The sequence below is a fragment of the Camelus ferus genome, chromosome 1 (assembly GCF_009834535.1).
Source record: "Camelus ferus isolate YT-003-E chromosome 1, BCGSAC_Cfer_1.0, whole genome shotgun sequence".
In the NCBI taxonomy this organism is placed as follows: Eukaryota; Metazoa; Chordata; class Mammalia; order Artiodactyla; family Camelidae; genus Camelus; species Camelus ferus.
In genome coordinates this window covers 6,546,728-6,569,214 of record NC_045696.1, presented here as the reverse complement: position 1 = coordinate 6,569,214, position 22,487 = coordinate 6,546,728, and the positions used below count along the sequence as shown (strand labels likewise).

The following is a 22,487-nucleotide window of genomic DNA, read 5'->3' as shown; positions in this document are numbered from 1 at the left end:
ACAGGTGACCTGCCCACTGGAGGGGGGTGGATTTGTCCTACAGGACCTGGTTTAAAAACTAGTAAATGTGCCTGTTTCTGTTTTGTAAATAAGTTCATTTGTGTCCTTTTTTTTTTTTTTTTTTAGATTCCACGTGTAAGTGAATCATATGGCATTTCTCTTTCTCTTTCTGGCTGACTTCACTTAGAATGATGATCTCCAGGTCCATCCACGTTGCTGCAAATGGCATTATTTTATTCTTTTTGATGGCTGAGTAGTATTCCATTGTACATAGAGAACAAACTTATGGTTACCAAGGGGTAAAGGGGGTGGGAAGGGATAAATTGGGAGTTTGAAATTTGCACCTCTTGGAGACTGATGGAATTGTTAGGTATTTTGACTGTGGTTTCATGGGTGTATCCATCTACCAAAATTCATCAAATTGTACATCTGAAATATGTGTAGTTTACTGTACAGAAATTATACCACAATAAAGTTGTTTAAATTTAAAAAAAAAAAAAACTGTAGCTGAGAACAAGTTCAAGAGCATATGAAATTTTAACTAATCCAAGAGGCCCATTCACCTGATCTTCACAAGAGGTCTTCCTTCAGCCCAGAAGGAGTACCTGGCCTTGTGACAAGGGCTGGGAAAACTTTTAAAAGCCAGCTCACCTGCAAGGCCAGCTTTTCTATTCAGTTTCTGGGAAAACCGTCACTCGGCCTTAAGCGTTCAGTGCTGCCCCTGGGACTTAAGTAGTCGGCTTCTTAAGCTCCTTGTCAGAATTTGTTGTTAAGTTCAAAATCTCTCAGGTCTTTCACAGAACACAAAACAGCCACAGTCCTCACCCTAACAAGTGCCCTAAAACTGGGCAGGCGTGCTCACGATTCTGTCCAGCAAGGGACAAACACACTTACTGTATTTCCTCCGCTGACTCTGAACCTTTGGTGAAGAAAAACATTAAGTGGCCTTTGAGTTCTGGGTTGTGGAAAACTGGCAGAGGAAGACGTTCCCGCGGCAGGGATGGTGTTTCGGTCACAAGCTGTGGGAAAGGGGAGCAAAGCGGGAGAGAATGCTAGAAGCCCTCAGCATCCTCGCCAGGCAAGATGAAACTGCTCTGGGAGTGAGCCGTCGTTTTCTTGAGAGATGCTCCAAGCATCTTCAGTAATCAGCCACTGAAGCACTGAAAGCAAAGGGTGGCTCTGGAGACAGGAGCCGGCCCCTGCTTCCACTTTGAGTTAAATGCCTGGGACACCGCTCTGTTTCTCACTTAATCTGGTGCAGTATTCAAGAGGGCAGCTTCTCACACCCGCGTCTTTGGTGTAATCATTCTCACTGCTTGACCAAAACTTCATCAGTGTCAGCCCAGCGGCCACGTCTGGGGGAGAGGGTGTCAGGTAGCCTGTGGTCACATCCTGACAGCCCCGCACTGACACTCATGGTGATTTTTCACACCGTTACAAACTTGTACAAAGGTTTCTGGCACTTGAATAAATGATACGGGTACAACCGTGTGTCAGTGGAGTTTAGCAGAGCACGGTACGGTGTACAAGAACCTTCCATGAAGTGTTGATGGGTTCCTGGCTCTATGGATGCTGTGAAAGTCACTCTTTTGTCCTCAGGGTCTTATCTGGAATCACTAGGAGTCTGGACAGGATGCTCTCCGGTCTCCCTCAAGCTCTAACCGAGCCTTTGTGATTCTTCTTCTTGCCCTTTCTGGAACACAGCCGTTCAGGGCAAGTTAGTTCATTTCTGTTTAGTGACTTAAAAGTCTGAATCTGGAAGGTAGACGTGAGAGAGAACCAATCTGAGCTCTGAGTTCATAGTTTAAAAGACTAATAACATACATAAAATGTTAATGTTAATTAATGAAACGTGGCTTTGATTCTTCTGATGTTGAAAGAGAAGAGTAACTTTCTGTCCCCTGAGGCCATAGGCAGGCAAATTTGACCTATATTCTCTCGTAATTAATGAAACACTCTTAATGATTCTGTGACCCAAGCATTTTTCTAGATCCCTCCCATCTAAACGCTGTGAGGCTAATGGCAGAGCTGCATCGTGAAGCTGACCCGGAGTTCAGCTCTCTTGTCTCCTTTTTCCCCCTGGGCTCTTTTAATCGTCACCATTATTTGTTCTGTTTCTCTTTCCCGGAATGTGTACAACCCTTCTTTATCTCCACCTATAGAGATCTTGTCCGTTGAACTTGACTGACCCCTGTTCTGGAAGCCTTACCTCAAGCTCCCAGGCAAAGTCCACTGCCCTTCCAATGGGCTTCTAGAATATTTTGATCATGTAGCACCTACTATGATGTATTACCCAGCTATTTGCCTATCTCTCTGCTGAACTGCAGTTGACTCCAGTTCAGGGACTGTGGCAAAGAGAAGGCACCCAATTTAGTTACTAACCAAACAACACGGACATGATACCAATAACTCAGGGCTCTATTAGCGATAGAAGGGAGCCTTTCTGGCACTGGGAGTCGCTGACCATGTCCACAATAAGACCACGTGCATCTTACATCAGACTCCAGTCTTAGTGCTGAGATCCCCGATATTATTTTGGTTGGAAACCAGGTGGAGTGGAGGAGGAGGGTGGGAGACGTGGAGGGAGTGAGGGGCCGTGATAGGGGGGGCTGGCGTGCCGGGGGAGGGAATCACTCCAGCATGCACAGGGTTAGTGACTTTGGCCAGTGTGGTTGGTCGTCTGCCCAGATCTTGTTGGAGCTCCTGCACCATTTCCGGGCGCCCGTGCCGACGCCTGTGTGTGCATTACCCCTGAGGACCCGCAGTTCCTGCGACCAGCTCCGCAAGGGTGCCCTGGACCAGAGGAGCCCCCTCTTTGCAGATGCAGAGAGCCAGAGCACTCGGGAGACTGCATGACCCATCACGCTTTCTGTTCCTAGACCAGACTGACTGGGGCAAGATCACGGAAGCCCCATTACCTCATTACCATCACCCATTACCCTTACCCGAGGTGCTACTTTTATGCCAGAACTCCCCCCGAATCAGACGGGGAGCTGGCCTTGGCCTGAGGTCTCACACTCCCTTGACTTCTCCCCTCCTCCGGCCAGCTCCCCCACACCCCCAGGTTCCTCCCAGCAGTGCTTCTTTGCTAACGTGCACAAGCAACCTTGTCTCACACGCGCTTCTCCAGCGCCCACTTCAAGACAGGATTTCAACCCAAAAGCTTCCTAAGACAACTTCTCACTGGGCAGGCCAGAGGCAGGGGTTGCAGAATACTGAAATGTCTGAAGAGCATCCTTCACCCTCCATGGCTCACCTGCACTCAGAGGGGAATTTTACAAACCTTGGATGGGGGCAAACTGGAGGCAACTGACCAGATCCCGCCTAGCCCATGGAGGATGCTGTAAGCTGGGGTGGGGATCCTAGGTGGTTTCCAGAAGTTTTGAAATCTGACATAACCCCCCATAAGCAGTTCCATATCTAACCCAACTGAAACAGACCTATTCGAAGGTAAAAATGTGTATTTTTCCCTCTCATCATACTTGAAGGTTTTTCTGTCTTGATTGAAGCCAAGATGAGAATTGGAATCACTGCAGCCTTTTTAATTTTTTTTTTTTTAGGAAATTATTTTTGGGAAATGGTTCTCTTGGAAAAGCTGGTTCTTGTGACCTTTTCTGCCCAGTGTTCAGACATCTTTTTAGAACTTTGGATAAAAATCCAGACTTTAGATGAATATTCTTTTTACATTTGACACACATGACAGTCTTGCTTTCAGTTAAGTGGAAAGAAAGGAAGAAGGAAAGACAGACAGACAGACAGAAAGACAATTTACTGAATAGTCACTCATGTTTTCTGTTTTAGGCTAAAAGGTCAATAGCATTGATCATCTTCCACTACAAAATGATTAGCTGTGTTATTTGAAGACAGCTCATATGGTAGATTGCAGACCCGACTCCTTAGAACCAGATTATGACGTAACTTTTACTCATTGGATGGGAGGGAGAGTGAGTGACAAAAACTGCTATGTGAAGATTAATAATTTGCCTTATTTCCCTCATTTACCCTCAGAAACTTCCAAAAATACTTAGATCATTGAAGTATTAAAACATAGAATAAAACCTGTCCCTGGTGACAGAAGCCTTATGGTTGCTGAGTCTAGAATTTTCCCACTCACCTCTCAAATCTTCAGGCATGTGTTTATTACGCCTTCCCTCCTTTTGTGAATTCCATCAGCTCTTCAACCTCAGGACCTAATTGTTCCACATCTCCCCAAATAAAAAAGAACAAAACTAGCTTAACGTCACCAAAATAAAGAATATTGTCTTAAACTTTGAGTTATTTTGTGTATTCATACTGCTTCGGTGTTTCTCCTTTCTCCTTTCATCATTTTTAAAGGCTGTTATGAATGGATATGAGCTGTACTGTGTAAGGTCCTGCAAGAACTAAAACTTGCCAGAGGATGAGCCTACGATTATAATTCATGTGATGTATTACTTGTTGCTCACAGGAACCTACACAGGCATATGTATGCCCACAATAGACTAATCCGAGAAGAATGCAGCCTAATGCAAACTGCGTGGGTGGTGAGTGAGAAGAGCTGCTTTGAGCCTCAACCCACCTCCTTCTGGCTGTGTGACGTTGAGAAAATCACTTACCCTCTCTGGTTTCCACTTCCTCGCCCTTAAAATGTGACTAATTATGCCTTTTGGGATTTGAGCATCCAATCAATCACATTTCTCAAAGAGCTTTATAAATTGAGACAGAACACTCAAATGTCAGTTTACTAATAAGAGCTGAGACTGGAAATATGCATTAAAATAAGAATGAAAGTTCCCATGTTAACAAACCATGCCATTCATTTATAATCTTTCACCAGTCTACTTGACAAATTAATTTTTTGAGGGGCTATGATGTGTCAGACGTCCCTCCAGGAACACGTAGCCAACAAGCCAGGTGTGGTCGAGCTCTGAGATGGGGCAGAGACAGTCACTGATGAAGAGGACGATTTAGACAGTGCTGGGTGAGGTACAAAGTGAGAAGGAGAGCTGAGGCACAGAGGTGGCACCACAGGCAACGAGGAGGCACCATTTGGGCTAAACCTGAACAGTGATGAGCGATAGAGAAGGTGAGTGATGAGGGAGAACCTTCCAGGTGGAGGGAACAGCTGGTGCAAATCATCTGGGGTAGGATACGGTCAGATCGCACAGTGGGTTTTCCCTCTTGTGTTTTCCTCCCCCTCTGTGTTAACCCATTTTAGATGGGAGTTTTATAACATCCTCCCTCCCGTGAGGTCTACCTGATTCTAAGATCTGGAGGAAGACCACCTGCGTGAAGCAGTCTGGACCTTATGTGGCTTCTCCATTGTCTCAAGCCCTGAGCCCCGGGGAGCCCAGTGTCCTCTCTCAGGGGCCACCGCGCTCTCCCTGGCAGCCAAGGAAGACTTGCTTCGTGGGAAAGAGAAGGACAGAAGGACAGAGAGCGATGCAGCGTTCCCACTGGGGAGGCTGGGACAGGGAGTGACTGATGCCTGGGTCTGGAATCAACGGAGAGGAGGGGAGAAAATGGGGGAGGTCTCAGACCTTCCCCCCAAAAGCAGAGTAACACCTTGCCTTTTCCTGCCTTCATTTCGTTCAAGCCCCCAGGACAGATGCAGCTGCATGCAGGGAGAATGAGAGGGTACACAGGAGTGTGGGACCCCAAACGCAGGAAAGGGGACATATCATCTTCTTCCAGCATATCAGATTGCTCCCTGTTCCCTCCAATTTAAAGCAGATGCAGAGCCCTGCCTTGCCCAGGCGCCAAGGCAGGGGACTGCGCGAGTGTGCCTTCCGTCTCCTGGGCGACGGAGACGCTTTGCTTCCCTGCAACGTGTTGTCTCTGGATCAGTGCAGGGATCTCCTTGGAGACAGTGCCGGTGGGAATCCTCCCTCTTAGGGTTTACCAGCGTCCACTCTGGCCACGGGACAGCTGGTGACCCACAGGGGCCTTGGACTGGCCTCCCTTGGCAGCTGCACAAAACAGCTTGCTGGGACACACAAATGCATCCCAGAAAGAAGCCCGCTGCCTCTGTTTCCAGAGACTGAGAGACGGCTCCGTTTCGAGGATGGAATTCTGACCATTTCTCAGAAAGGTCCTAGACTGTGTAGATGAACACTGGGGATGATTCCAACATGGAATCTCAATCCCAGCTTCCGTGCTGCAGAAGAACTCGATTTCACCCATATCTACACAACTTCTCCACGTTTTGGGATCAGGGAAGACAGGCTATAGGAACAGATCAACATGGCCATAAGGGGACTGAGTTAAAGGCACACAGTGTCCCTCTGTTTATACACAGATTTGGCACGCGTATGATCTGGATGGGTTCATTCCAATCTTCCCGAGAGGAGGGGCTTTTGTTAATATTCATTTGGAGTGGAGGGGGGAGAGGAGAGAACAGGGGTAAAGGAGGGCTTGTCAGAAAAGATAATCTGGTTATTTATTTATAGTTTATTTCCGCAAAGGGCCTTAAAAAAAGGGCTTTGATAAGAGTGACCAGAGTTTCTTAAAGATTAACTAGCGTCCTTTAAACGGGCATTAGCTTTCTTTTATACAGGTGTTTGGAGGACTCGGGACTGGGTGTCCATTAGAATCTGTCGTGGGTCTGTGGATTCCCTTAAGACACACTGCTGACATCGTGGCCTCCTTTCTCAGATTTCTCTCTCTCTCTCTGTCTCTCTCTGTCTCTCTCTCCCTCTCTCACTTTCTCTCCTTCCCTCCCTCCCTCCTTCCCCGGCCCTCCCTCCCTCCACTCAATCTCTCCCAATCTCTTCCTTTCTCTCTTTCAGTCCCTTCAGGTAAATCCTACCCAAGCTTGTACCAACTTGTTTTTGACTGACAGCAAACTGCGAGAGTGTTTTCTTCATTCTGAGAGAAACTTAGAGACCTGTCCCTCCCAAGGCAACCTGCGTGGACGGCTCGTCCCCTCGCCTTCCTTGTCCCAACTTCCCATCCAGCCAGGCGTCTGCATTCATCCCTCCTCCCAGGTAAGAGGTACAGGCTTCTGTCAGTACCGAGCAGGCTGCCTGCTGGAGACACTGCGGAAAAACTTGACTTCGAAAAGGTAATGAAAAGCCTGTGATCCTTTTAAAACTGACTTAAATCATTCAAGACGTCCAAGCTTATCTGGGGGATTTACAAGTGCTGTTTGCCTGTGGAAAACGGGTTTTTACTTAATGATGGGGCAGGAAAAAAAAAAGGTGGGGGGCTTTATTCGTGCCTGTAAAACAATATCCAGATGTTGTCTTGTTTGCTGTGGGTGTAAGAGATCTAGATGGAGAGAAAGAATTGCTCTGCCTTCTCTTTGCAAGTGTTTTTCCTCCTAGTGTCTGTGAGAGCAAGTTTGTTATTGATTTTCAGTGATTATATAGTTTGGAGGGGGGGTCGTCCTTCGGCACGTACTTCCCTGTCAGTGGAGAAATCAGTTTAGGCTGGCGTCAGGCGAAACCTCATCAGAATATTTTAAAATCTGTTACCTATCCTTATGAGAAAAAAGAGTTATGTAAGTTTTCCGTGGTAGGTATAAGGAATGTAAACAATTCTGACTTTGGAAACATTAGGAACATGGTTCCCAACCCATGGATAATGGGTTTTATACCCTGTGCATAATTTCATGGGAGTCTAGACTGTTCTCAGCTAATAAATGTTATACTGGGTGAAATTTCCACGTTGTTCCTGTGAAGCTAGTTTTTTTTTTTTTTTTTTTAATCTCCTCTCTGCACTTCCGTGTTTAGCTGCCTGAAGGGCATAAGAATGTGTTGTTCAACAGAGGTCTCTTGACCTCATGATTTCTTTAAGTCACCAGTTAGGAAAATTACAACCAAGGCAGCATTCAACTTGGCAAAATTAAAGACCAAAATTTGTCCCATTTCATTCACACATTTCAGTTTATCTCTTCTGATCAGAAGATATCTTAATCTTCCTTTTTTGTTTTTACCTTAAAGGAAGGATTTTGAAAAAAAAAATCACAAGTGATTCTTAAAGTTCCTTTTCTGAAACCTCAGAATCACACACACACACAATTGTCAATCCCAGATCCTACCCCTTTTTTTCCCTCTCTCATAAACATTTAAACAAATATGTAATGATCAACAATAGCCTTAGGTAATAAGTTCTCTCAATTTGAAATTGTCCTAAAAATCCAAAGAGTCAAATACAGAGACCGTGTGTTTTGAAATGCCATCATTTTATGAAAGCTAGGTATCAGGAGATTTCTGCTCGAACAAGTAAGCTCTTACCTTACACACAGCTCCCCTCGGCGCTTGTACTTTTTAGCCATTTTCCTCCTTCCCTAGTCATCAGTATAATAAATGACCACGCAGGGGGCAACCCAGAGGTTGTAAGACAAGTCTCCGCAAAAGTTTGGAAGGCAGAAAAGCGTCACCAAGTCGCCAGTAGCCGGATCTCAGAAATGCTAAGCAAGTAACGGAGCTGACAGGTCCTCACCGAGTTAAGTAAATGCATAAGGAGTTTGGAGGGGTTAGAGAAGGAGACAGCTGATTTGTGTGATTCTGGTTGCTTAAGGAAAACACATTTTTAAAAATCCCTCCCACCCTCTCAGCACTCCTTCCTCCCACCAACAGTTGTGGTCATTTTACAGAAAGAGCTGTTTCCCCAACTTCCCCTCCCCACACTTCCAGCCGGTGCAGACAGCCCGTGTTTGGGGGGGGGGGAGACCCGAGGCTCCCCGCTGCCAGCAGCCCCGGGGAGCCAACAAAAGCAGGTCCGCTGGCTCCCTGCACTCTCTTGCTCTGCCTTAGCGTAGGAGAAACCATGGAAGGGCTGAACTTTCTTGTTTTGGGATGTGCCTGTGTAATTATACACCTGAACGACAGCATGCTTCATACAAGAAGAACCACCAATGTGTGGCTTTAGGCACCAAATAGAGGCAAACTTTTTCAGGCCGAATCACTCAATGTCAAGCACCTGACACCTTTCCTGCCGCACCTCCTCTCATGTCAGAGACATGGGGCGGCCCACCAACGTCCTTCCTCCCACTGCTTCAGGGTCCAGAGCTGATGGTCGAGTATTTCTTTGGCTGGTGGACACAGCAGAATCTTAGAACCGGCACAAGAGTCCCCAGGGTCAGCCGTGAGCGTGGCAGAGTTGCCGAGGACTGCTGGAGGCACGTGAGTTCCCTGACCACTTCCTTCAGCCGCTACGCTGCAAGCAACCCAGCTGCCCCTCCCTCTGCGGCAATGCCGGTGCTTCGCGCTGGGGCACATCAGGTGTCTCCAAAGGTGCTGTGTCAGCGCTTCTTTTTTTAACTTAAAATTTTTTTTTAAATTGAAGTACAGTCAGTTTACAATGTTGTGTCAGCTTCTGGTGTGCAGCACAGTATTTCAGTCATACATATACACACACATTTCTCCTCATATGCTTTTTCATTATAGGTTACTACGAGATATTGAGTATAGTTCCCTGCACTACAGAGCAGAAAGTTGTTGTTTATCTATTTTATATGTAGTATCAACCCTTCTTTTCAATAAACATAATTCTGCTCCAGAAAGAGTTCAAAAGCCATGGCAAGAGTTAACGTTAGCTTATGCTGGCCGAGCAGAGTGTGGTGCTTGCTAATGGGTAAGTGAAGTTGCACGGCAGACCGAGGTTATGACCCCCCGTCCTCTCTCCAGCCCTTCACCTGTGACTTGTAGACACACCTGGGGAGGAGGCTTGGGCGCAGTTGGAGCGGCCGGGCTGGGTAGGAGCAGAGCAGAGGAGCTAACTGCACTTGCCCTGTGCCCCTCAAGGGTGCAGCGTCACGGAGGAGGCAGATGTGACTCAACACACCTGACTCTCTGCTGCCACTCTGGTGGTTTTCTGCCACCAGTTTTAGAAATGGGGAGAATGCAGTGTGGCCAGAAGTAGTCAAACCCTCCGACAATTAAAGGAACCAAGGGCAGCCTGCTTCCTCACCTTGGAAGGGAGAATTGAGGGCACAAAGGAAGAGAGAATAACTTACAATCTAAAAGCAAAAGTTCCGGGAAAGAAGTTTTACTTGCTCAGTGTTACTTTGTTGGGAGAAAAGGGGAAAAAATGAGCATGTGGGCATTCCTGATAAAAGGCAAAGCCAGAAAGGGGAGACTGAGAAATGGCTGCCCACCCCTGCCCCCGGCCGGCAGAATGCTCAGTGGGCTGATGCGGACAGTGATGTGGGCAACTCCTCACAGTGCAGCTGGAGTCCACATAGAAAGTTCAACCATATTCCCAGGGCTTTTCAGCCAAAAACCATTTTTGCTCTTCTGATAGAGGTTGGCGCCTGTGAGGAGTCTGCACACTTAACCTTCCCTTCGATTGATATCATGCATCACCTGATGAAGGGCTCCATCAGCCAACAGTCACTGCAATCCAGTTTGATTCTAGACGTTCACACATGGCCTAACTCCAGAACACAGTCTGTGCTTCCGGACCTAAAATCCTCCAGCACAGAACTCTAGACACGTTAGTTATGAGATGGAGATGAACTTGGGTTGCCTGATCAGGTTCACGGCATCAGAAGATACATAAGGACAAGCGGGTGGTCTGTGGCACCAGAACACTCCCATCCGTAGGAAACAGTGAAAGAGAAGGCAGCGTCAGTGCTACCTGGGGGCTGAGGACCTAGAGGGGATGCTGGAAAGAATCAGCAACAGAATGAGCACAGTTTTGTTTTGTTCTTCCCTGTGACCCTGCAGCTCAGACTCAGAGGAAGCTAGAAGTGTATTGATCCACATTAAACACAGCAAGCCGTTCCTTCCTGTGGTGTGGTGGAGGGGGCTGGTCTGTAACCAGGGGGCTGCACTGGCTGCTTATGCCCACATTTAGGGTTCCAGGTTCAGGGAAATGACCTCAGGGTCTGACTGTGTCCCTGGGATGACAAATCCCACCCATCCTCAGAGTCACCATCAGGGCCGTCGGAATACAAAGGAATGGCTCAGAGGAGGAACACTGCAGAAAAGGATCCAGTTCCCAGGCTGTTTTGAGGACCCAGGTGGCCAGATTTGGGTTTCAAGCCACATGCTATTTCAGTCCTTGTTGCCCAGGTCGGGAGCTGATCGCTATGAACTTCTTGTGAGTTTTCTCCAGTGCCGGGACCAGAGGCTGATCAATATTTTACAAAGCTTGAAGATGCTACAATTTTAAGGGCCCTCTTTAAGGGAAAGGAATGATTGAAAGGATGACTATAAAATTAAGTACAAAATTTGGAAAGGGCTGGGGCAAGGGAGGAGCCCTGAAGCTTGCATTCCATTAACTTCATGAGAAATCCACTCTGTGTCATAGGTAATAAAGGCTCAATACTTGTTTCCTGAAGGAATGGTTTATTAATTTATGTAAATTAGCTGCTGGCTGCCCTCTAAGTAACTCTGAAAAATGATAAGCGAAAATATCAAATCATCATGTTTATACACATCTAATGATCGGTGACATATGGAAACTGATCTGAGAGATGCCTAGAACGTTTCTCGTTTCACTGGCAGATTGTCGTGAAAGGCAGATCCTTGTACCATGGTCGAAACTTTAGGTCGTTACCAAACCCAAGGGTAAGATGCTATCCAAACTCTGTTTTCCCTACAGCAGAGGATGTGGGAACTGAAACTCATGGTGCCCTTTTTCCATTTGAAAAGCCCTCAAGTTAAAACCCAAAGAACATCCTGCTAATTGCGAGCCTAGAACCTAGACAGATATTAAAGCATCAGGAACACCCTTCTCTTTTAACAGACTTGAGGGTTTGTCCAGTGAAATATCTACATGTCTGGCAAGGGACAGCCCCTTCTGTTTCTACGAATCCTGCTTCCAGTTCCAATAGCAGTTATCAGTGTCATTTCTCAGCATGAATGCTTGCGAAACCCACACCTTCCAGGCTAAATCACGCTCTTGCTCAGCGATGTTTAGGGCTTCAAATATTCACAGAGGGATATCTTGCTCATCCTCATCTTCTTTGCCAAAGAATGCAAGGTTGTTCCCCAAATGAATCTGGCTTTCTTACTTCCTCAGTTACCCCTTTGTCTAGCCCTACCTTTGAAGAGCAACGTTGAGACATTTATCATTTGCTTTGAAATATCATGTAATCTGACATCACCTCTACGCTTCCTACCAACCCCACCCCACACACCTGTCACAAGTGAAAGAAAATATATGGGCTCTTGGGGGACACTTGGCTCCTTTGTCAAGAATCCCCTAAATGCAAGGAGTGAGAACCCACCCTGTCTTCTGCCTAGTCTCAAAAGTCCATGGAAAGAATGTATGTATAAACAGATAGTGAGCTACGTTACATGCAGACATACATGTGCAAGTGACAAAGGCAATGTGGGTGTGTGTTTAGCCATAACGTTAATAATGAAACTGACTGTGTAGATACAGATGGAATATTCCAATGCCAACAATGTCACAATACAGTGGTGCTTTACTTTTGATATCTTGTCTTGTTTAATAAATTTCAAATCTATAATTTCTGCCTCAGGTCTATACTGAAGAATAAGTGTCCCCAAAATTGCCTTCTAGACAGAGTTGCTATAGTGACATTGATCTTAGCATCACTCTTTAGCAAATTAGGTGGGTAGCATGTCATGTGACTCAGTTCTCATGGACACGGATACTGTGATAACCTGATCAAGAAACACTCAGGGTTGCAGCTCCTGGCACCATGACCCACCTGACTCCTGCTGCCTTGGGGAGGTGAGAACAGTGAGGGCTCCACTCCAGTGCCTTCATAACCCAGTCCCCTGGGAATTGGGGGGAGCCCCCTTAGAAGCTGGCCCTACGCTTCTTGCCTTAGAGGTCTAGGGGCAGGACGAATCCCCTAGCCAGAAGGCTGGAAGGAGCATCCTGAAACACAATCAAGTTTAACAGTAAAGCAGCATCTCTCCTGGGAAGTCCCGCTGGCCAGCAGTGAGTCCTGAAGGGAGTTCTGTGCAATTCTTGCTCTGCAAGGGATATGAAGGTCTATACTCCGATAGGTTTGGGAACTCCGTCAGAGTCTATAGTTCCCACTTGGAAATTCCCAGTTATCATTATTATTATATTAAAAAGTCTAAGAAATCCAGCAGCAAAGGCATCCTTTAACTTTGACTTCCAAATTGTTTAACCATTCTGGACTACAGAACTGTCTCCCACCTCCCTCCACCTCCGTCCAACTATTATTCACTCCTCTGACTAGAGTGTCATGCAACCTACTGGGGACACTTTTGCTGACCATGATCGGTGTAGGGTGGAAAGTTTTCATGTACTCAAAGAAAGAACGTGTTCTGAGTTTCATATGCCACTTGGCTGCGAGACGTACTTTTAGGACCTGCAGGTGACTGGCCAGCCCTTGGGACTGCAAAGTAGTCAGGCAAAGTCAGCCACAGTCAGCCACAGTCAGCCACAAATAATTTATTTACTTTTTGTCTCTTTGTTTCTTTATGTACCTTTTATTCCCCAAAGGATTCATGTACATTTACAAAGACACATCCACATACCCTCCCACAAATATGACTTGAATTAAAAGTAGATGGAAAAGAAAAATGAGAGTAAGCCTCAAAGAAGTAAGTGGATTAAATCATTTACTTATATCAGTTTTTATCTGTTTTTAAAAACCACAAACTTAATGTACACAGACCCACAGTGGCAGAACGTTGTGTGTGACTTCAGAATTAGAGATAGGTTTTAAATATGCTTCACATTTGACACTGGAAATCAACGAGGCACTCTTTGAATCTAGTTGTACATGCACTGTATTTTATAATTCTTTTGAAACAGCATTGCGATTCTGCCTCTGAAAATTTCTTTCTTTTGTCTTGTCCTCACTGTGTCTATAATTCAAGGATCTGTAAGTGAGATGGCAAACTTTCTCCATTGACTTAGGCTCAGGCTTAGCATCAGCACCAAGGAACCACCTATGAGCCACCAGGTTTGGGTTGGGAGGCTTGGGTAGACTTCCCTCCCGCTCCTGCTTGTAGCTGGTCCGTCCCGCTTGGTCCTTCTTTGAAATGGCCTGTCCACTTGTCTCTCTCCCCAGCTGGGTTGTAAGCTGGGTGTCAAGGGAGATTCTACCTGATCCTCCCTCTGTGCTTCCAGAGCTTGGCCCGAATAATTCTTCAGGCAATGCTTGTTGAATCAACAGGCCTTGACACGAAGGCACAATTTTTGCTGTAATTACATCTTCAGTTGAACCATAACCTACATCCATCCCATCCCACAAACACAGAGCACAGAACTTTGTAATCTAAAGTACTGTGAAAACATGTGTATCTGAAAACTCCCAAATAGTGCATTTTCTCCTTTGATGACCATTACAAAGAGACAGAGTTAGAATTGTTTCAAGGGAGTTATTAAAGGGAAAGACATATTTTTATGAGTGAGAAGAAACAGAGCATCAAGTACCTACAATACAGTAGCTGTGTGAACCCCATGGAGGGAAGATAGGAAACATGTGGGGTATTTTGGAAAGAATAAAATTGAAGTCAAACAGAAAAGCGGATGCAGAGCCAGTGGGGTTCTCTGTGGACTGAAAGTTTGACCCTGGAGAAGAAAATAAGGGAAAGAAAGGAGAGGAAAAATGTACTGCAGTCTTGGTGTGGAAAGGGTGATCTGCTCCATGGCGTGACCCATCCAGGAGATCAGGGAATTCGCAACACTTCAGTCTCCTTCAAATGCTATGCTTAGACACGGTCTGTGTTAGCATACCTATGGCAGGAAGGGTACTTGGCTTTCAATGTGTTTTAAATTTTAAGATGAAGAGAATTTTCTCAGATTTGCCCGTTTTGAAGATGAAATATTATCGGGCTAAAACTTTTAAGAGCCACTTCCTGTGATTACAATCAAATGTGTATCATCCCACCTGGGAGTGGCCAGTGCCAGTACATCGTGTTTCAGAGTCTCAGGCTGCATGAAGATACGTATATTTAAACATGCATTTTATAATTATGGATGTTAACCTGTCTAGTCCAGTATCCTGGGCATGTTCTCTAAGCGGGGCTCTTTGAAGAGCATGTTGTTGAGTTTTCAGTATCTGAAGAAACGATCTGTGACCTCCCAGCGCCACAGTTGGTGAAAACGTGTATTTCATGGGTTTGTTCATCAACTCCTATCAGGATTTCTGGCTAGTTAGGCTCCGCCCCTCGGTTATCTCCACCCAGTACAGGTGTCTGGTAGCTTGCTCTCCAGGAGGCTGGGTGGCTGAGAAGATGTGAGTGAAAGAGACTTAGTTTTTGATCTCATCCTCCATTCCACTGTTGGGAGGAAGTGTGGACGGGAGTAGAGGTGGAGAAATAATTTAAAAAGAAAAAATTTACTCCAAGCACACAAAGGGCTGCAGTGCCGGGCAGACTGTGACAAGAATGGCATGCATCCTTAATGAAGGGCTAGAGAGTCAAAGAGGGAAAGACCAGATCCACCTGGGACAGTCGGGAAAGGCAGAGAGCCCTGGAGAACAAATAGGACTTTGAAGGTCAGGGTGGGAGGAGAAGCCACCGGAGGTCAGGAGACCAGTAGGCACAAAGGTGCACCCAGAGGCAAGTGTAGCGAGGCCTGTGAGGTGCAAAGGAGTTGAGTCTATGTCAGGGAAGGAGTGGGAGTGACAAGAATCGAGATGATGCTGGCGATGCAGACACAGCCCAGGGCCCACCAAAGGCCACGCCATTCCAGGTGCATCTCTGTTCTCACAGCCAGCGCCTGCCCAGTGGGCTTTATTATGAGCCTTGCTTGAGGGATAAGGAGAGCGGGCTGGGGAGGGGCAGCCACTTGCTGATGGTCACAGGTTTCAGGAGGGAGCCTGGGCTTTGTAGTGAGGCTGTTGGTCTCTAGAAGCTAGATCTTTAAGTTTTGTGCCCCAGGAACTGAGAGTGGAGGGCAGGCTGGTTGAAAGGGCTGTTTGGGGTTCGGGTTGACAAGCCACGAGGAGTCACTGCAGGTTTGGACTGAGATGCACTTGAGCACATGTATCCGGCAGTGACTTGTCAGAGGGGGATTCTGAGAGGCTGGGTATAAGGAATACAGACTCGGAGGAGGGCAGTGGCCACAGAAAGGCAAAGGAGGACACACACAGAGATGCGTAAGAAGGGAGCAGCTCTGGGCTCGCGCTAGATGAGGCAGGAGGGAAGGAGTTTCAAGGCGGCCATGTGGGAGAACGAGGGTGCCGTCGTTTGGAACCAAAAATCAGGAGAAGTAGCTGGATGGAGGGAGGATAATGGTGGTGATGTTTTGGACCTGTCCATTCTGAGCATTTCTCTGGGGGGGGGGGGTGTCCCAGGGGATGTCAGAAACACAGATGGAATCTCCAAGGAGGTTCTGTTGGTGAGAGGTAAAGAAATGGGACTGGGAGTGGTTAAGAGGGGGTGGTGGAGGATGCTGAAAGAGGATAAAGAGAAATAGCAGAGGATGAGTATCAGACCCTGGGAACATAACTGAGGGCAGGGGGTGGTGAAGAGGAAAAGTCCACCAAGTGGAAAGAAAATGAATCATCAGAGCAGCAGCTGGAAGACCAAAAGGTCTCTGACCCAGTAGCAACAGGCATTAGGAACTTTCCGAAGACACTGCTACGAATCCCCGCCTTGACTCACACATCTGAGATCAGGAGAAGCAATTTTGGGAGCTGAAGGTGAGAAGCAGCGGAGAGGCTGAAGGTGCCAACAAGAAAAGATGGTGAAGGAGGGCTTGGTGGCCCCCTTGCCATGCACACTCCAGATAGAAAATCAGAGGAATTGGGAGATTATGGTTCGGCTGGCGCATCAGTCGCAGAAGCCTGGAGGGTGGCTCCCTCTGAACCTGGCAGTGTCATGAGTGTCTTTTCCTCTATTCCCTGTTCCAAGCCTGGCTAACCCATTCCCTTTCCTCCTTAAAAATCAATCAAGCCATTCACTAAATTAACATCTGTCATGATTTTAAAAGTGTATGCTCAACTCAGAGGGTGGTTGCACACGACTCTGAGGGAAGATTCCAGCAAGCCGGGCCCCTTCAGATGAATACCTGGCTTTTGTGAATTATGTGAATCAGTTGTCTGAGACGTCCTGGATCAAGCACAAGTCCATTCTTGACTGTGTTTCCAACGCAAAGGGAAAGATAATTCAGTGTCCAAACTTGCTAATTGCTGCCATGATTAAAGCAAGACTTTTCAAGTTTACTCTTTTACAAGATCGGCATCCTTTTGAACACAAACAGGATCTGACAGATAGTCTAGGGAGACGGCAGGCAACGCCAGGTCCCTCAGAACTGTTCGTTGCTGCTGGCTTTGAAGCTGCGGTTTAAAGTTTGTTTTGCTGGGCTGTCTTCTGCCTTTTCAGTGCTGTTCTGGGATTAAGCAAAACTTCAGCGAAACCTAAGGTATGGTATTATAGCACTTCTGAAAAATATGGAGGTGGACTCAAAAGTCACAGCCTTAATTCCTTAGCAAAAGTCAAATGGGTAATATTTTGCGAACTGCTGGACAGGAAGTTCGGTGATCTGATAAGTGCTCTTGGAGCCCTAGGGAAGAAAAGATGGGCGAGGAGTGAGGAAAAGCCCCGTGGCTAGTGATCGTGGAAACTGACACACAGAGAGTCATTCTGTGAAGAGCGGCAGGCTGGTCTCTGGAAAAGAGACTTTGGACTTGGGAGTTGTCATTCCTGGATGTGAATTTCAGGTGTGCAAACTCCTTTAGGGGAGGGGCATCGACCGTCAGAGCCTCAGCGTATATTGTGGGGTGTATGGGGAGTAATCAGCAGAGGTTGGTCCCTTCTCTCCCCACTCCGGGTCCCCACCCTCCCCCACCGATTCCCCACCATCACCCCCCACCCCCAGGAGCAACACAAGGCTCTCCCTTAAGGTAGCTGGTGAAGAAAAGCTTGGACTTGGAAATGGAAGCCCTGGGTTGGAGTCCTCACTTCTGGGCTGTGTGATCCTCCACATGTTACCTCACTTCTTAGTTTCTCATTTGCTAACTTGAGAAATTCCTCCCCACAAGAATAAAACTGAAAAGTGAAATGAACAGACTTTTTGAAAGCGTGGGGAAGCCACTTCTGCTTCTAGGAGTCAGGAGGGAACGAGCATTCTCAAAATGACCAAAAAGCAATCCTCCTTTCCTCCCTGGGGACCTAATTCCCTTTTTATACAATTCTGCTTTTTAAAAATTTGCTTTATAAGGAAACTCAAAATTCCAGAGTCTAGGTTACTACCCTTCCAAAATCTTCAAGCAGCTTTTTGAAATTTTTCAACTTTTAAAAGGGATTCTATGCCTGTAGCTGCTCAGACTTCAGTGAATGAGAGCTTAGCTTTGGCACAGCGGGCTGACTGGGCTTCCTTCTAGAAATGACTGCTCTTCTCAATGCGGATTGAATCGGAAGTTACCTTTGCAATTGTTTGTTGAGTTCCTTCATTCTTCTCCGTGAAAAATACATAGAGACAACATCAACGTTAACTTTCTCTTAGGTTTTATAAGGAGAGGAGAGGGACAAAGAGAAAGACTGTGGTCCTGGCATACAGTTGAATCACGCTCTGGAATCTGGGTGGGTCTAGGAAAAAGTACAGACTTCAGTGGAAAACATATATGGGTGTGGGAGAAATCCCTGTAAACTGTAAATTGACTTCACACTGCACAGGCTGGTATGGAAAGAAACCACAATGCTCCCAAAATCAGAGATGAGGAGACAGAGTAAATATGGCACCAAGAGAACACCAGGTGCCCTCAGGAGCTGGGGATGTTTGCAGTCAGTAGCCATCTTAACCAGCTCTGGGGACCCCAGTAGTCGTAAGCATGCATGTAGCGCAGTGTCCGGGAGTTATCCATTTGATGACCTGTTTATCACCAAGCTTCTCCATCACCCGACCTCAGTTATGCACTTTCCCTCCCCACCCACTCGGGCCCGTGTTCTGTTGCTTCTGGATTCACCCACCTTGTCACCATTGCCTGCGAGGTCTCTCCCTGAAAGCCCTCATTTCTTTCCTTTTTCTATCAGAGTCTCCTTCTCTCCTTCAAGGCCTGCTGAGCTCGGGTTTTTCCCTTCTCCGTGGAGCCTGACCACTTCTGCACTTCCTGAATTTCATTTTCTCTAGGCTGAATCGAACCTAGACTGTGTCTGTACCACTAAGAGCGAATCAAACACTGTGTCCCGATTTGAATATCTGTGAGGCACAGGTTCCACCTCTTTCCCCAGTCAGATTACCAGCCCCGGGACAGCTGAGGGCCCAGGGCACGTCACGCTTGACCCAGTGAGAACCAGCTAGCTACCCTAGTCGAGTCCTAGCTTATGCCTTGAGTTAGGTACATTCAACTCACTGTTTGTAGCTCTTGTCTCATGCTAGGCCAGCTTTATTATCTTTTCCAAAAGAAGGAAGCTGAAAACCAGGGAGATTAAATCACTCGTCCAAAGTCACCACCCAATTGCTTTCCATACAACATCTCACTTCATCATCAGGGCGACCCCAGCAGACAGTCGGCAACACGAGCTTTCAGACTTGAAGTAACTTGTCCCCTGCCCGCATCCTAACCAGCAGACCTGAAGTTTGAACCCGAGTCTGTGGGTGGCTCCAACCCTGTACCTTTACACTGTATTACGGCTTCCCTAGCACCCAAATGCTCAAGACAGAGTCGAGCATGGAATAATATTAGATTTACAACAAAACTGAGAGGGAGAGATTTCTCATGCATCGCCCGCTGCCCTTATCAACACCACTCATCAGATGGTACATTTCTTAACCGAGGATGACGACACAGCCTCATCATCCAAGTCCGTCGTTCAGCACAGGGCTCACTCTTGGCGCTGAACGTTCTGTGGGTTTGGACAAACACGTTCTGACACGTATCCACCATGATGACCTCACAGGAGAGGTTTCACTGCCCTAAACACTCTCCACGTCCCCCCTGTTCACCCCTGCCTTCCCTAACCCCTGGCAACCACTGATCTTTTTCTGTCTCCATGGCTTTGCTTTTTCCAGAACTTCATGTAGTTGGAATCACGCAGGAAGCAGCCTTTTCAAATTGGCTTACTTTCACCTCGTGACATACGCTGAAGTTTTCTTCATGTCTTTTCATGACTTGATAGCGCGTTCTCCCTGTAGATTTTTGAGAGGACCAAGGCAAAGCTGGACTCCTTGTTCTTGGCTCTGTAGTAACAGGCTGAAAAGATTTATAAGCGTGTTAACGTTTTAGGGAGAGCATAACTATTTTATCATTCCGGGTCGCCCATACTTCGCCACGTGCCTCATAAAGAATTTGAAATGTGGCAGATACGTCGCTAGCCCGTTTCTTGAATAGCCAAGGGTATTTCTGAGTGACAGCATTGTTCTCATCTTACAGAGCCACGTCCCCTTCACCCAAGTCCACCAGAAAGCACCAGAATCGGCAGGGGTCTCAGCTGCATGGATCCATCTTTCTAAACCTTCTCGATGCAAAGCAGGGTTGGGCATCTTCAAAGACAGGCATTCTTGAAGCCCATATTGGCTTAGAGAAGCTCAGATTTGGAGCTGAGTCTCTCTCCACGTTTTTACTTGAAATTTCGCATCACAGATAGCTAAAGCTTAAGGGTGTTTCAGAGAAGTTAGCACGACCCTCTCTCCCATTACAGATGATGTGACTTGCCCGTGGTTTTGCAGCACGTAGAGGAGCTGGTTCTTCTGAAGGAGCTTGGGACCCCTCACCAGGTCTCCTCCCATCCCAGGTGAAGCCCAAGAGGAAAAGACAAACCCGACCTCAGGGGGAAGCAAAATGATTGAACTGTCTTACAATTTGGAAACAGATGAGAGGCCTGAGTAGGAAGAAATAGGGAATCAGTAAAACATTTGCAAGTTTTAAAAAGACACAGGATTCCAGCTTTTCCTAAACTGTTGACATTTGTCAGTAGTTCCTTCTCTGAGCTCTGTCCTTCCCAAAGAGGGTCCTGTCAGGGAAACCCCTGGGAACCGGGCTCGGTGGCATTTTAGTGCTTTTCCAAGCAGAGGATGGAGAGCCGCGTGCTATTCTGACAGCTTACACTGTGCAACCACCCGAGCTCTGGCTGCCGGACCTGGTCCTTGTTACTCTGTGCAGATAGTCCACATCCTGTCCTGAGCTCATTGTGGGGACAGACTGTGCAGGGAAGAAACGTCTGTAGAAATGCACATGGGGGTCATCACAAGCGAAGGAGCACGAGATCCACCCCGTGTCACAAGAAGTTGCTAGCATGTTCCTGTTTGTCTATAATTATCCACCACAAGGGGCTGCTTACTGACCCGACGTTTTAAATGCAAAGCACACGTCAACACCTTATAATACACTGTAATGGAAAAAAATCAGAAAAAAAAAGAATATAGATACATACATATATATATAACCGAACCACCTTGCTGTACACCTAAAACTAACACAATATTGTAAATCAACTGTACTTCAGCTGAAAACACACACACACACACACATACACACACATACACTCAAAACCTGTGACTTAGTGCCACGGATCAGACCCATGAGAAAGTGTGACGCCCTGGGCAGCTTTGAGAGCTGTTAAAATGCGAGGCTTCACCAGGTAACTTCCCAAGTCCCAGAGCCCATTGGTTAGAATTCAGGCGAGAGAAAGAGCTTCCAGTGTCCCTTAGCACCTCCGAAGAATAAGAAAACACTGTGCTGCCTTCCAGGCCTCTGGGTTGTTCTGCTTAGCACCTTTTGTTGTTGAATAGCTTTAAAAAAATCTGTAGCTATATCAGGTATAATTGCCTTATGATGCAAGGGGACTGTTTTTCATCCATTGAAACCAAGTCTTGTTTGTCATGGAAACCCTCGTGGCTCAAGGGCTCTGTCCTTGGAGGTGGGCAGAGGCTGCTAGCATAGGACGGAGGCCCCTGCTCCAATGCCTGGCTTCTACCTCCGGGGCGGAGGGCATGTTCACGCCCCGCCCAGTCTCTCAGCTGGCACGTGAGCACACAGCCTATAGGTGTGGATTGCACACCAGCCTCCCAGCACCTGGGCTTCCTCCCTGCAGAGCCAGGCCCCCTCATCGCTTCCCCAGGTCCCTGAGATCTTTAGCTGGGCTGGAGCCCCAGCACCTGAATGCCAGGTAAGTCCCTCTGCAACCCGCCCCACCCTCGCCGCCCCGAGCTTCTCACTGATCACCCGGGGTGGTAGAGAAGGAAGGGAAAAATAAAAAGCTCAAAGCTCAAAGGACCAGGGAATTTCCGGAAGGTCCAGCCAAAGTGATTCATCTTGACCTTGGACACGATTTTTTTCCCCTACTCACCACTCTTTTATGTATATATTTATCTTACTGATTTGAAAATTCATACTTTTGAAAATTCCAGTGCTTAACAATGATGAAGCACTAACTACTCTATGAGGCTGCAAATAGAATACAGCATTCACTTCATCAGGAAAACAAGAATGAATACTTGTACCCTGTGCTGTAAAGACTGAGACCTCAGTTTATTTGCATAGACAAAGGCCTTAGTATAAAACTGAAAGGTAGTTAGCTAGCAAAGACTCCTTTTGACAATAGTGGATCAAACAGCTTCTACAAACACGGATCAGCTAATAATCAGATTAAATTTACAAGTAAATAACTTGCAGCCTTAGTGCTGAGCTTTGACCCTTAACGTCCTTGATTTCA

General features: G+C 46.8%; 1 protein-coding gene and 1 long non-coding RNA gene across 15 annotated transcripts in view; one reads left to right on the top strand and one right to left on the bottom strand.

Moving 5' to 3' along the window:
- Positions 1–241: 241 nt before the first annotated feature.
- On the bottom strand, positions 242–8,328 carry LOC116659251. Its single transcript, XR_004314502.1, has 3 exons — positions 8,217–8,328; positions 4,115–4,205; positions 242–1,755 (listed from the first exon to the last, which is right to left on the bottom strand). It is a non-coding gene; the product is annotated as an uncharacterized LOC116659251 (long non-coding RNA).
- The window catches only part of KCNJ15 (potassium inwardly rectifying channel subfamily J member 15), a 47,167-nt gene continuing 31,161 nt past the window's right edge, over positions 6,482–22,487 (top strand). For 3 of the 14 annotated variants that reach the window (XM_032466328.1, XM_032465536.1, XM_032465270.1), the window contains exons 1-2: positions 6,482–7,042; positions 8,985–9,107. The gene's annotated coding sequence lies outside the window, so the exon portion shown is untranslated. Of the gene's footprint in view, positions 7,043–8,440; positions 9,108–9,180; positions 9,219–13,115; positions 21,942–22,487 lie in introns of those variants that run through there. The other 11 variants (XM_032466384.1, XM_032466182.1, XM_032465657.1 and 8 more) reach the window with 8 other exon arrangements.